The 10,468-nt window shown below is 39.8% G+C and overlaps 2 long non-coding RNA genes across 2 annotated transcripts in view; one reads left to right on the top strand and one right to left on the bottom strand.

Moving 5' to 3' along the window:
- Positions 1-10,468, top strand: part of LOC102676647 — a 19,737-nt gene that overhangs the window by 2,162 nt on the left and 7,107 nt on the right. The window contains exon 2 of the long non-coding RNA XR_421842.2: positions 5,781-5,787. This is a non-coding gene — a long non-coding RNA (uncharacterized LOC102676647). The remainder of the gene's footprint in view (positions 1-5,780; positions 5,788-10,468) is intronic.
- Positions 5,677-10,468, bottom strand: part of LOC116185694 — a 14,277-nt gene continuing 9,485 nt past the window's right edge. The window contains exon 3 of the long non-coding RNA XR_004150565.1: positions 5,677-5,691. This is a non-coding gene — a long non-coding RNA (uncharacterized LOC116185694). The remainder of the gene's footprint in view (positions 5,692-10,468) is intronic.

Raw genomic sequence — 10,468 nt, 5'->3', positions numbered from 1 at the left:
TTTTTTTTTTTTTTTTTTTTTTTTTTTCCCCACTCCAAATCCAAGACAAGATTGAATCCTTTTCTTAAAACGGTTCTTTCTTCGAGGAAATCAATGGTCAAATATGAAATCCGCCATTCAGTAGCGAATTGTGCTCGAATTGAAAATATAATGGAATCTCTTTTATCGAGACATATTTTTTTATTAATTCTATCGCAAGATTCTATTGCAAAAGAAAATCGAAATTAGTGATCAAATGGCGGGAATAAATATTAGTTGAAGGAACGTTAATGAGTCTGAATAAATAAATAATTAACGGTGATATTTACGTATTATGAGGTGAGAGCGTACGAGCTATCGGCGTTTCAATTTTTAATTTGCATTCTCCCTCCTCATTAACGGAAAAACTGATAGTGACAAAGTTCTCAATTATCCCTCGATTCTTTAATTACCGGGATTCTCATTGAGAAACGCTGAAGAATTCGATTGAATTTGTCATCACATTTTTATTCCAAGTTTATTCCATTCGTCTCTTAATTCGATTCGTTCTCTAATAATAACAATTTATTAAATTTCAATGAAATATCTATTTTAATAATAAATATTCGCGCCTTCCATTTGGATCCTGGAAAGATACCACGTTTTCTAGAGATTCTGTGACGTTTAATTTTAGATAATCGATCAAAATTGGATTAACACGGTCGGCACAATATTCAAATTTCTAAACTCAGGGTAACGTTCGATGTTTAGTAATTGATCTGATATTGGAACATTTCCTGTGATCGATAGCAAGTGACGGGGATGGGAAATGGGCTCGAAATTCATGACTGATGATACTTGAATTTACAACTAATCGATAACCAACAGTGCATACGAAAACACACACGGTGTGTGTAATAGATTCATTCCGAAAGAATGATGCCCACTGATACATCGAATCGCTTTTAAAATTTCTAAAAAAAACACACATGATAAAGAATATATCTCTTTATCGATTAAAGTAAAATCAAATTAAAGAATCAAAATTCTCTTTAATTGCTCACTTGTTCCAATTATCCTGCATCACGAAAAATTTATTTTCATATTATAGTTTGAAATACTATTCCTTATTATCCATTTTTAGAAAAAAAATCCATTTATAAAATCTTGCTACATTATGAAAGAAATAAAAATAAAAATATATATATTTTATCTATTTTTTTCTTTTCTTTGAAAAAGAAAAAGACAAAAAAATGAGAAAGTATTACTTACTGACAACAGGTGCACCGAAGTATAGGCAGACAAGTGACGATGTGTATCACGATTCCGATGTAATGGGCAGTCGATGACAGAAACGAGAGCTTGGCAGAGCAGGGTCAGTCAATGCTTAGGAATCGTGAAAGGGTAGAGTAGAGAGGTGAGATTACAAGGCAATAGCGCGATGTGCAATCACGAGGACACACGTGAAGGATCGACACGCAGCCGGTTCTCCTTCGTTCGCCTCTCTCGATAATAATTAGACGCTGTCCCCATAGCTAACTCTTCGCCACGTCTCTGCCGTCCTTTGCCCTCAAACAATGTGTGTACATACGGGAGATCGTTACAAGCTGCCGAATCTTTCTCGTGGAGGGAAAGGCCACGATTTCGTCAACGATATAATCAATGGGAATTGCGAAAAAGGATTGGTAGGCACGAGAACGAGTGGACGTCCTTTCGACAGTGTATAGGTGAGCTTTGGGTTAGGGATGACCATTTTTTTTTCCTTCCCCTCTTTACTCTTGGATTGACGTAAATCTCCCTTAGAGATCGATTCTGCTTCGATGTCTCGTGGCATTGGGACGAGTCGAACGATACTCCGAAATAAATTCTAAACGTTGATGTTATTAACAAATTGCGAATGAATTTGTATCAAGTAATTGATATAAAAATCGATTTCATTTTCTTTTTTTTTTGGAAATTAAATCCATTAAAAATTTTAAACGATCATTTATCACCTTTTTTTATAAAACACATGTATAAATGATATAAATCTTTATTCTGCTCCATGTTTCTCTCTGATAAAAAAGTAGAAATTTTCTTGATAATGAGGTAGGCTCTTTGTCGCGGAGGCTAATCTCGATATCTCTTATAAGCATCGAAACGAGTTATGATTCATTATACTTTGATACGTTGAATTTTATTCCAGACCAATTTGATTGAAGACTAATGGCCACTCGACGCGGCCGGGCAAAAATATAGATAACCACTTTGTCATCTTCGAAATAGGCTAGGCTGTCACGGGCAACGTGTCGTCGCGAAATCTGTATACTGTGATGGGGGATCCACGTGATCACGATATGCGATATTTCATCGAACGATGCCACACGTGGAACTTTATCGCGTATATAATTCTTCAATCGCCGAGAGGAGGACCGCTTGTCACCGCACTTCTCTACGCAATTATCCTCTGTCATCCGTCTCCAAGATGAAATAATTACGAGGATAGGAGAGAGAATTGCAATACAATGTTTCGTAGATTCGTTCGTATCGAATTCTCCGTACATTTTTCTTTCTTTTCATTATTTTTCTAGTATGATAATTAAACGTCATCGCTATCACTATCATTTTTCTTATCACAGCAGATAGAATTTAATTTAAAATTGACGTTCACTCTTGAAATGTAACATTGGAAAATTTGTAATCACTAGTATTAAAAAGTAAAAGCCTGATGAACGATCTTATAAATCAGCTTTTATAATAAAATTTAATTCGTTAAAGATCTAAATTCGATCAACAAAACTGCTACGAATCGTTTAACGATTGTTTTCTGTATATTTTACATATCTTTGTTCGATCAAAATTTCTTTTTAAAATAATTTTAAAAAATTTGAATGAAGGGAAGAACTAGGAAACTAGAAAATCCTGGCTCGTGTAAGATCCATTTGACCGGTCCCAAATTTATCGTTTCCATGGGAATCGAATCCTCGCAGGAATTGTCCATTTTCAATCCAGATCGTGCACGAGCACGAACGTGCGAATGTTCATTGGATTCTTCAGATTTATCCTTACTTCGATAGTGCGTTTTATCATAAAAATTCCCTCGTAGGTCGTAGCAACTTCCAAAGATTAAGCACTTAAGTCGAATCTTACTACAAATAGCCCACGAGTTACGATTGGAGTCGAACGGGCAATAAAATTCACAATCTCCCCGATCCGCAATCACAACAAAAGGGCGAAATAAAAAGGCACGAAACAACTTTTGTTTCCAGAGGAACGAACCTCGAGTAAATACGCGGGTTGAACTTCAAACTTCCTCAATCAAACTTCCACGTTTAACCTTTCTCTTCTTAACAACTCGTAATCAAACTATTCGTGTAGGACAAATGGAGGCATTATCGAACGATTTATATATCATGCGATCGTGTTTCTTTCTTTCTTTCTTTCTTTTTTTTTTCTAAACAACGATAGATAACGATGCACCTATGGATAAAACAAAAAAATTAAATTACATTTCATTTCATCACAAACTTATAATATCATTATAATATTAAAATATAAGATTTAGCGGAATTCATTAACAATTAATTCTGATTACAATTTTTCGTAAAATAATCGTTTCGATTAATCATCCACACAAAAATGTGACATGATATCTGACCAAATGACGTTTAACTCGACAAACTTGATATCCTAAAATTTCCTAGAATTCATAAGCAATTCCACGAAAATTTACAGACAACTACAGCTAAGCATCGGCGCGCACGGTTACCTACGTGCACACCATAGCCACGTACCTGATCAAAAAGCGTTTAACGGTAGGTTGTCGTTGATCGCGTGGAACGGTAGCCGGGTGGGCGATAGCGCGCCAATTATCTTTAATCACGTGCAATTTCGTGGCGAGAAAGTGGAGCGTCGAGCTTTCATGCCGGGGCATCGTTCAAGCGACGCATAAACGGTTTTCGGAGCCGAAGAAAAGCGGGCCGATCGCCGACCGAAAAGACCATCCGCCCATCCGAATTTCCAATAAAGCCAATAACTCGCCCCTATATAATCCGCGGGGGAGCCCGGGGCGGTTTAATTGCGCTTTGACGGGTGGCGTTCTTTGGCGCGGCGGTGCGGTGAACCGGTCTTCCACCGATGGAATCTTCTTAGGCCGCCGCTTATTTATTGCGATTCGCCTCGCGTGCTTCCTCGCGTCACTCCCCTCTTTTATACCGTTCGAATGATGCGAGAATTGAAATATGAACGGTGAACGAGTGTGTTGCGTGATGACCGTGATACATGTGATTCGTTTCTCGATATTTAACAAGTGGAAAGTTTACGTTGTGGAGTTCCTGAGCAGAACATCGAAGCTTACATTCTGTCTGTGTAATTATTTAAAAATGGAAAATTGGTATGGTAATTGAATAGTGATATTGTCTTTGATATTGTTTTTGGGTAAATTGATCGTTTTGTAGATCGAATTAAATATTTGGCAAATTTAAAATTATAGCTATTATTGCTTGACACGAAACTTGTAATATTCATCGTCTTCTTTAAAAATCTTTACTCTCTTTCAAACTTTAATGTATCGAGAGCGATCGCATTTTTTACGAAATAAAGGAACGAATCTTTTCTTCTCTCTCTATTGACATAAAAAAAGAGAAATCTGTCGGAAGAAAAAGAGGAAAACGAAAGAAAGAAGTTCGTACCAATATTGCGAATATACCCATTCCGTATATTCCTCTCCATCCCTCTTACACTCTCTCTCCCTCTCGAAGAGTATATATATACATTCATGGGTGAAATTTATGTTACCTACACACTTTCCAAGACTGGGAATTGTTAATGCGGGGAGGGGAAGGGATAGAGAACAAAATACTGGTCCGGTAGGATGGTATCGGAAGGTTTGTGGAAGACTACAGTGCCGAGGGAACTCGTATAATCTCGGAGCTAACCACCCTTCCGATTCTTGACGTTGCTCCAGCCCTATTTCCTGCTTTCATTACGATCCTCCGCAGCTTTGGATCCTAATCGAACCCTCTCCTGTCCCTTATCCATTCCTCCTCCTCCTCCCCCATTCCCCCATCACGAGTTCTCGAGCGGAGCGGGAGGGGGTGGGTGGATTCAGATCAAAACGTTCCGACTCCGTGATTCGAAGGCCGATTTCTCGTCCTCCGTGATCTCGAAGGACGACGCACGACGACAGTGAATTAGTACGGCGAAATTCCGGCCGTGATTCGATCAAACGGTTGATTAAAAGCGGAATTTGTTCGACGTTTAACGCTCAAGCTCGAGTCGACCAATTGTATGTAAATCCCGGGCGTAAAAGCGGGGCGAGTGCCCCGTCGTCGTCCTCGTTATTTTCGTTCCCCCCCCGTGCCTTCGCTCTTCCTTCTCTCCTGCCTCCCCCGCCACCCCCTCGACTATTTTATTCTTGCACCATACCGCAGAGAAACATCGACGATCATTAGCGGCGGGTGGCGCGCGGCCGTTGAAAAATTTTCCCGCCACGCCGCGAATTTTATCGCGGATCCCACCCTCGCTTCGAGCACGTAGCTCTCCTCCGCCCGCGCGTAACGTGATTATAGCTTTAAACAACGATCAAAGATAACCCTGTCCGATCGATAAAGCTCATACATAAAATGCAGCTTTTGTGCGGCGGGGGTGAAGAATGAAGGGAAAAAAGGAGAGAGAGAGGAAAAGAAAAAAAGAAAAAAAATGGGAGCAGGCGAGGAAGAAGAGGGGGAAGGGGGTGGTAATCCCATCGCGATCCTCTTCGCTTTATTAAAATAGAGACTACATATTGCCGGTCGAAAAAGCTGAAAATAAAAACCTCCGCTGCATGGGCGCGATGGAGGAAGGGGAGAGGTTGAAAATCGCGGCTTCGATTCTGTTTTCCCAATTTGCCGGGAAATGGACCGTGTTAATCAAGCGTCGGGCCACGCGTGACCACGAGATCGAAAAGGGATCTTGGTTAAGCTCGACCGATTTTAAGATCTTTCCTTTTGCGAATCCCTCTCTCTTCGAGTATTTTCTTTTCCTTTCTCTTTTCTTTTCCTCTTCTCTCTTCCCCGTTTTCTTCGATTCGTTCGAATTCTATCTCTTTAGATGAAGAGAGAGAGAGAGAGAGAATCGCGATTCCATCGCGTTTATCCCAATTTATATGCCGACCGTAAGCCTCGAGTTGAATGCCACGCAAAAACATCCCCCTCTCGTTCGCTTGTTAGGAAAGTCCCTTTCTTTGTTCGCCGGATCGACGTGTCCACGCCCACCCGATTAAGAAGGGTATATCGCGATCGATCGCGATAATTAAACTCCTGTGTCAATCGTCTCCCTTTTTCTCTCTCTTTCTTCTTCCTTTGATACCGATATTTTATCGCGATACAGCGCGTATGGATTGGAAATCACATAGATTATATATCATGCTTTTATTAAAGAGTGTTGACGAATCGTTTCGAATATTCTTTTGGAAATTATTTCGAATTTCGTGTTTTTTTCTTTATAGGTTTCAAAAGGTAAACGATCGAGTGGTTGATTTTTTAAAAATTATTCGAAACTTTAAAGGATATTTCTTGAAGGGATAAAGATCTTCAGTATTTGTTTATCCGTGTGAATCGTCGAGTTATATTGATTTTCTTTTCAAAATATAGAAGAATATCGCTGAAAAATTTCGTCGCGTTAAGAATATAGGATGAGTTATTAAATGATGAACAAATTTTGTTTTATATCCCAATTAATATCTCTTTCATTTCCTTGTTAATATAATCGATCATTTGCCGATTTTAATTCCTAAAGGAAGAGAAGATTGCTCAAATTTTCAAAACGTTTGTTATCAAATTCGTTAAACGAACCCGTTTATCACCCGCGTCGAGGCAAATCTCACTTTGATAAAATTAACAGACGTATAAATCCACGTTACCTCTTTTAATTTATGATTTCGTGCAATCGTGCTCATCGATCGAACGACGTCAAGCGTCGAAGCAATCGTGGCTCGAGGATTTCGTGATGGCGATTGACAGAGGGAGACGCGTTAAGAATGGCTCGCAATTGGCGCAGAAATTGTTGGACGTCAATCGTGGGAAGGATTTCCTTAGCGCGGCTTGGTAATTTCCCTAAGGCATCGGCTGATCAAATACACGGTTCGATATTTCTGCTAGAGTTGGCGTTGGATGTTGCATTGAAGGGAGGAGAAACGATCTTTACGAGCGCGGAACTTGCGGATTTCATTGATACGATTGCGCGTATTGGATTTCGATTTTCACCGTAAGTCTGTGAATATTAAATTATCCTAAATATCCTGCAATTTCAAAGAAGAATTCTTGAATTTTTCAATTTGCCATTTCTTCGTCCTTCGCCAGTATCCTTGGATCCATTTTATACGGGTTAATATCCATTAATAATTAAGATTGAGGTAATCCTGTAAATGTAATAATATATTTATTATTTACTATCTACACGTTTTTGCTAGCAATTATAAAGATAAATCATGAAATCAATTTTTACGTTAAATTCCAATAATTATTCACAGATTTTTTTCCTTTTCGATATACTTCGATTCTTTTTAATTTATGTAAAAATAGAATGCGCAAGGAAAGATGGCTGAAACAGGAGTGTGTTCAGCGCATAGATACACGTAGTATAGACAGGAGAATGAATTTCGTACCGGATCCCGCGGCTACACTTTCGCTCTAAACGAACACGACTTCGGGCGCGGCACTAAATCTCTTTGGCAATCACTGAAAGTGGAAAGAGAAAAATTGCGGCCAGCTCGGATTTCTGGGGTTAAAGGTAATTGATTTCTTGTATTTTTACAGTTCGAACAGCCGGTTTATTAACCGCAACTGTAAAATCGCAATTCTCGTGTACTCGTGATAAAATCAAAATTACAAAACTTTAATCTTCTTTGAATTTATCACATTTTCTTAAGGGTAATCCTCCGGGGAAATTCCCCTTTGGCACGAAATAAGAAATCTCTCTCTCCCCTTTTGAAACAGCCGAGGTACATCTTCGAGTCTTCGCCGAGGATCAATTATAAATTATAAAAAAGATCGACCTAAATTTCGATCGAACATTTGACAAGATATAAGTGAATTTTCCAATAAAATATTTCCCTTGGAACAGACATATTCGCGCAACATACACACACACACACACACACTCTCTCCCTCGATCTGGCATCGACTCAGACGGCTTTAACCAGATTTCCAAACCGAGGTAGCTAGGTGATCGCATCGACCCTCCCGTGCCTGTTTGCCCAGTGATTCGACTTATCGAGGGGTTCACGGTGGATTCTGGATGCTGGGAAGGGGTGAGATCGCGCAAACGAATCGTCGTGGGATCACTTTGACGCCGCGATACAATTTGTCGGATGTTTAATGCACAATGGGCCGGTGAAAAATGCAGCGTGTCGACTGATCGATCGAGAGGGACCCTGGTCTCGAATGCAAAATGTGAGGTTCACACCCCCGTTATTTAATTTTTCATTCCATCATTTTCACGTTCCATCCATTTTTTTTTTTTTTTTTTTTTTACTCATTACTCAGCGTTTACATTTTTTCGAAATTATCCGGTTTAATAGAAACGTATACGACGCTCTTCAAAGAAGTTAATCGGAAGATAGACGATAGAAAAGTTTGCAAATTAACTTAAACAGTAAGCATTAGGATTGTTGGACCGGAAGATGAAGAAGATACGCGAGCAGGCAGCGTAATGAAGATTGGTACAAGTTGGACTTTAATATTTGAGGACACGTTCAAGTTAGCTCGGAATTCTCGTCTCCGCTCCGTGTTCCTTCTCTTAATTTTGCTTTATTAAACCGCGGCCACAACTTCTTCTAATTACATTATAAACATCACCACCTTTGTTTGCATTGGATCATCCGATTTTCGTTTCCTTCGTGGCAACGAACTTCGTTCTCGCAAATTGGGGCTTATAATTATTTCCATCCTTTTAAAATAATCTAGTATATTTATTAAATATATATATATATATTTATATATATGCATAAAATTCTGAAAATTTTCAACGCGAATATATCCCCTGCACCGAACACTGAAAAATTATCAAAGATTCATCGTGACAATACATATTAAACATTTTATATCTATTAAAACAAATTTTTAATCTCTCCCCCATATTTCACCGTTATTCCCATTTATAACCTTGCATATGATCCCATCTCAAAAAAAAAAAAAAATGAATTATTACATCTACCTACCATAAAAAATTCTTACCTATATTATAGAGCACAACTTCTGATTATATTACTCCGCTCCGCGGAATATAAAATTCCTCTCCACTCTCTTCTTTTTCGAAACTTCCCACTGATCGAAACGAACGAAACTGGCACACTTGCAAACCGAGTGTCGACGACGAATGAAACGCTTCCGGAAGCGACCGCACCCCATTTTCCACCAGTCGACCCTCCAGGTCGACCTCAGCAAGGGACATCGCGATCGAGTTATTATCTGAACGTAAGCGGGCTCCCGCGAAAGAGTTGATAAGCCGCGCAGCGATCATTTATTTTTCATTGTGCTCCACGCATCGCTACGGTTTCGGTTCGCTCGTCCTCTCTTCTTCTGTCATCCGTTTGATTAAAGTCTTCATATTTCACGAACCTGTTCCGATGAACCACGCACACGTACGCGCACACGCGCACGCTCGAGCGTGCTCGAGGAAGGGAAGGGTNTGCTCGCGCCCCCCCGTTCCATCGTAGGCCTCGGCTGCGACCCAACGAATGGAAAAGAAAGAGGGAGAGGCAGTTCGGTATCAATGGTAATGGCTGTCCGAGCGGACTTATTTAGGAGCGCATACGAAATTATGCACGAGCCGAAAGAGATAAAGAGAATAAAGGGAGGAGGAAGGGCTTGGGCCGACAGAGAAAAAGGAACAATAGGCGGGCGCTGGCTGGGCCACGATTTGACAGATGTCAAGACAAAGTGAGCGGGGAAAGAGAGAGAGAGAGAGAGAGAGAGAGAGAGGTTGGTTAGCCTGCAGCCAGGAAAGGGGTGCTCGATATCAGACCGTGTGTTACATTTAAATGATTGATGAACGCGCTCAATGAGAATCACAGCTGGGTCACACACATATCTTCCCGCGGTCGAGTGCCAGGACCACCGAGTCTAATCCGGGGCCTGGGTCTGGAAACGCGACATGATGTAGATGTCTCGGTACACGCGCCTTACTGATTATGCACCGTGTCTCCGATCGAACACGAGCCGACAGAAATTTCAATACTCCTTAACAGGATGGATGCTGGAGTTTCATTTATTTCTTCGTTTCGTTCGTTCGAGAGAATTACGGATTTTTCGATCTTCTTCTTTACATCGAATCTCTCTTTCTTTTAATAGCATTATTATTTATACCTTAGATATATCAGCAAGATTGAGATTATGGTTGCGAATCGAATTCGAGACGATTTATTCTTTTTGATAGAAATTAGAAATAGTAATTCTGTTAATTGTTACTAAATAAGATCAATATTCGTGCGTCTTCATAAAAAGAAACGAAGAGAAGTAATTTTACGATGCGATAAAGTGCTAATAATTTT

This window comes from Apis dorsata, unplaced genomic scaffold, assembly GCF_000469605.1.
Source record: "Apis dorsata unplaced genomic scaffold, Apis dorsata 1.3 scaffold_254, whole genome shotgun sequence".
NCBI classification, from domain to species: domain Eukaryota; kingdom Metazoa; phylum Arthropoda; class Insecta; order Hymenoptera; family Apidae; genus Apis; species Apis dorsata.
Note: the sequence above shows the minus strand (reverse complement) of the source record. Positions and strands in the feature narration are given on the sequence as shown.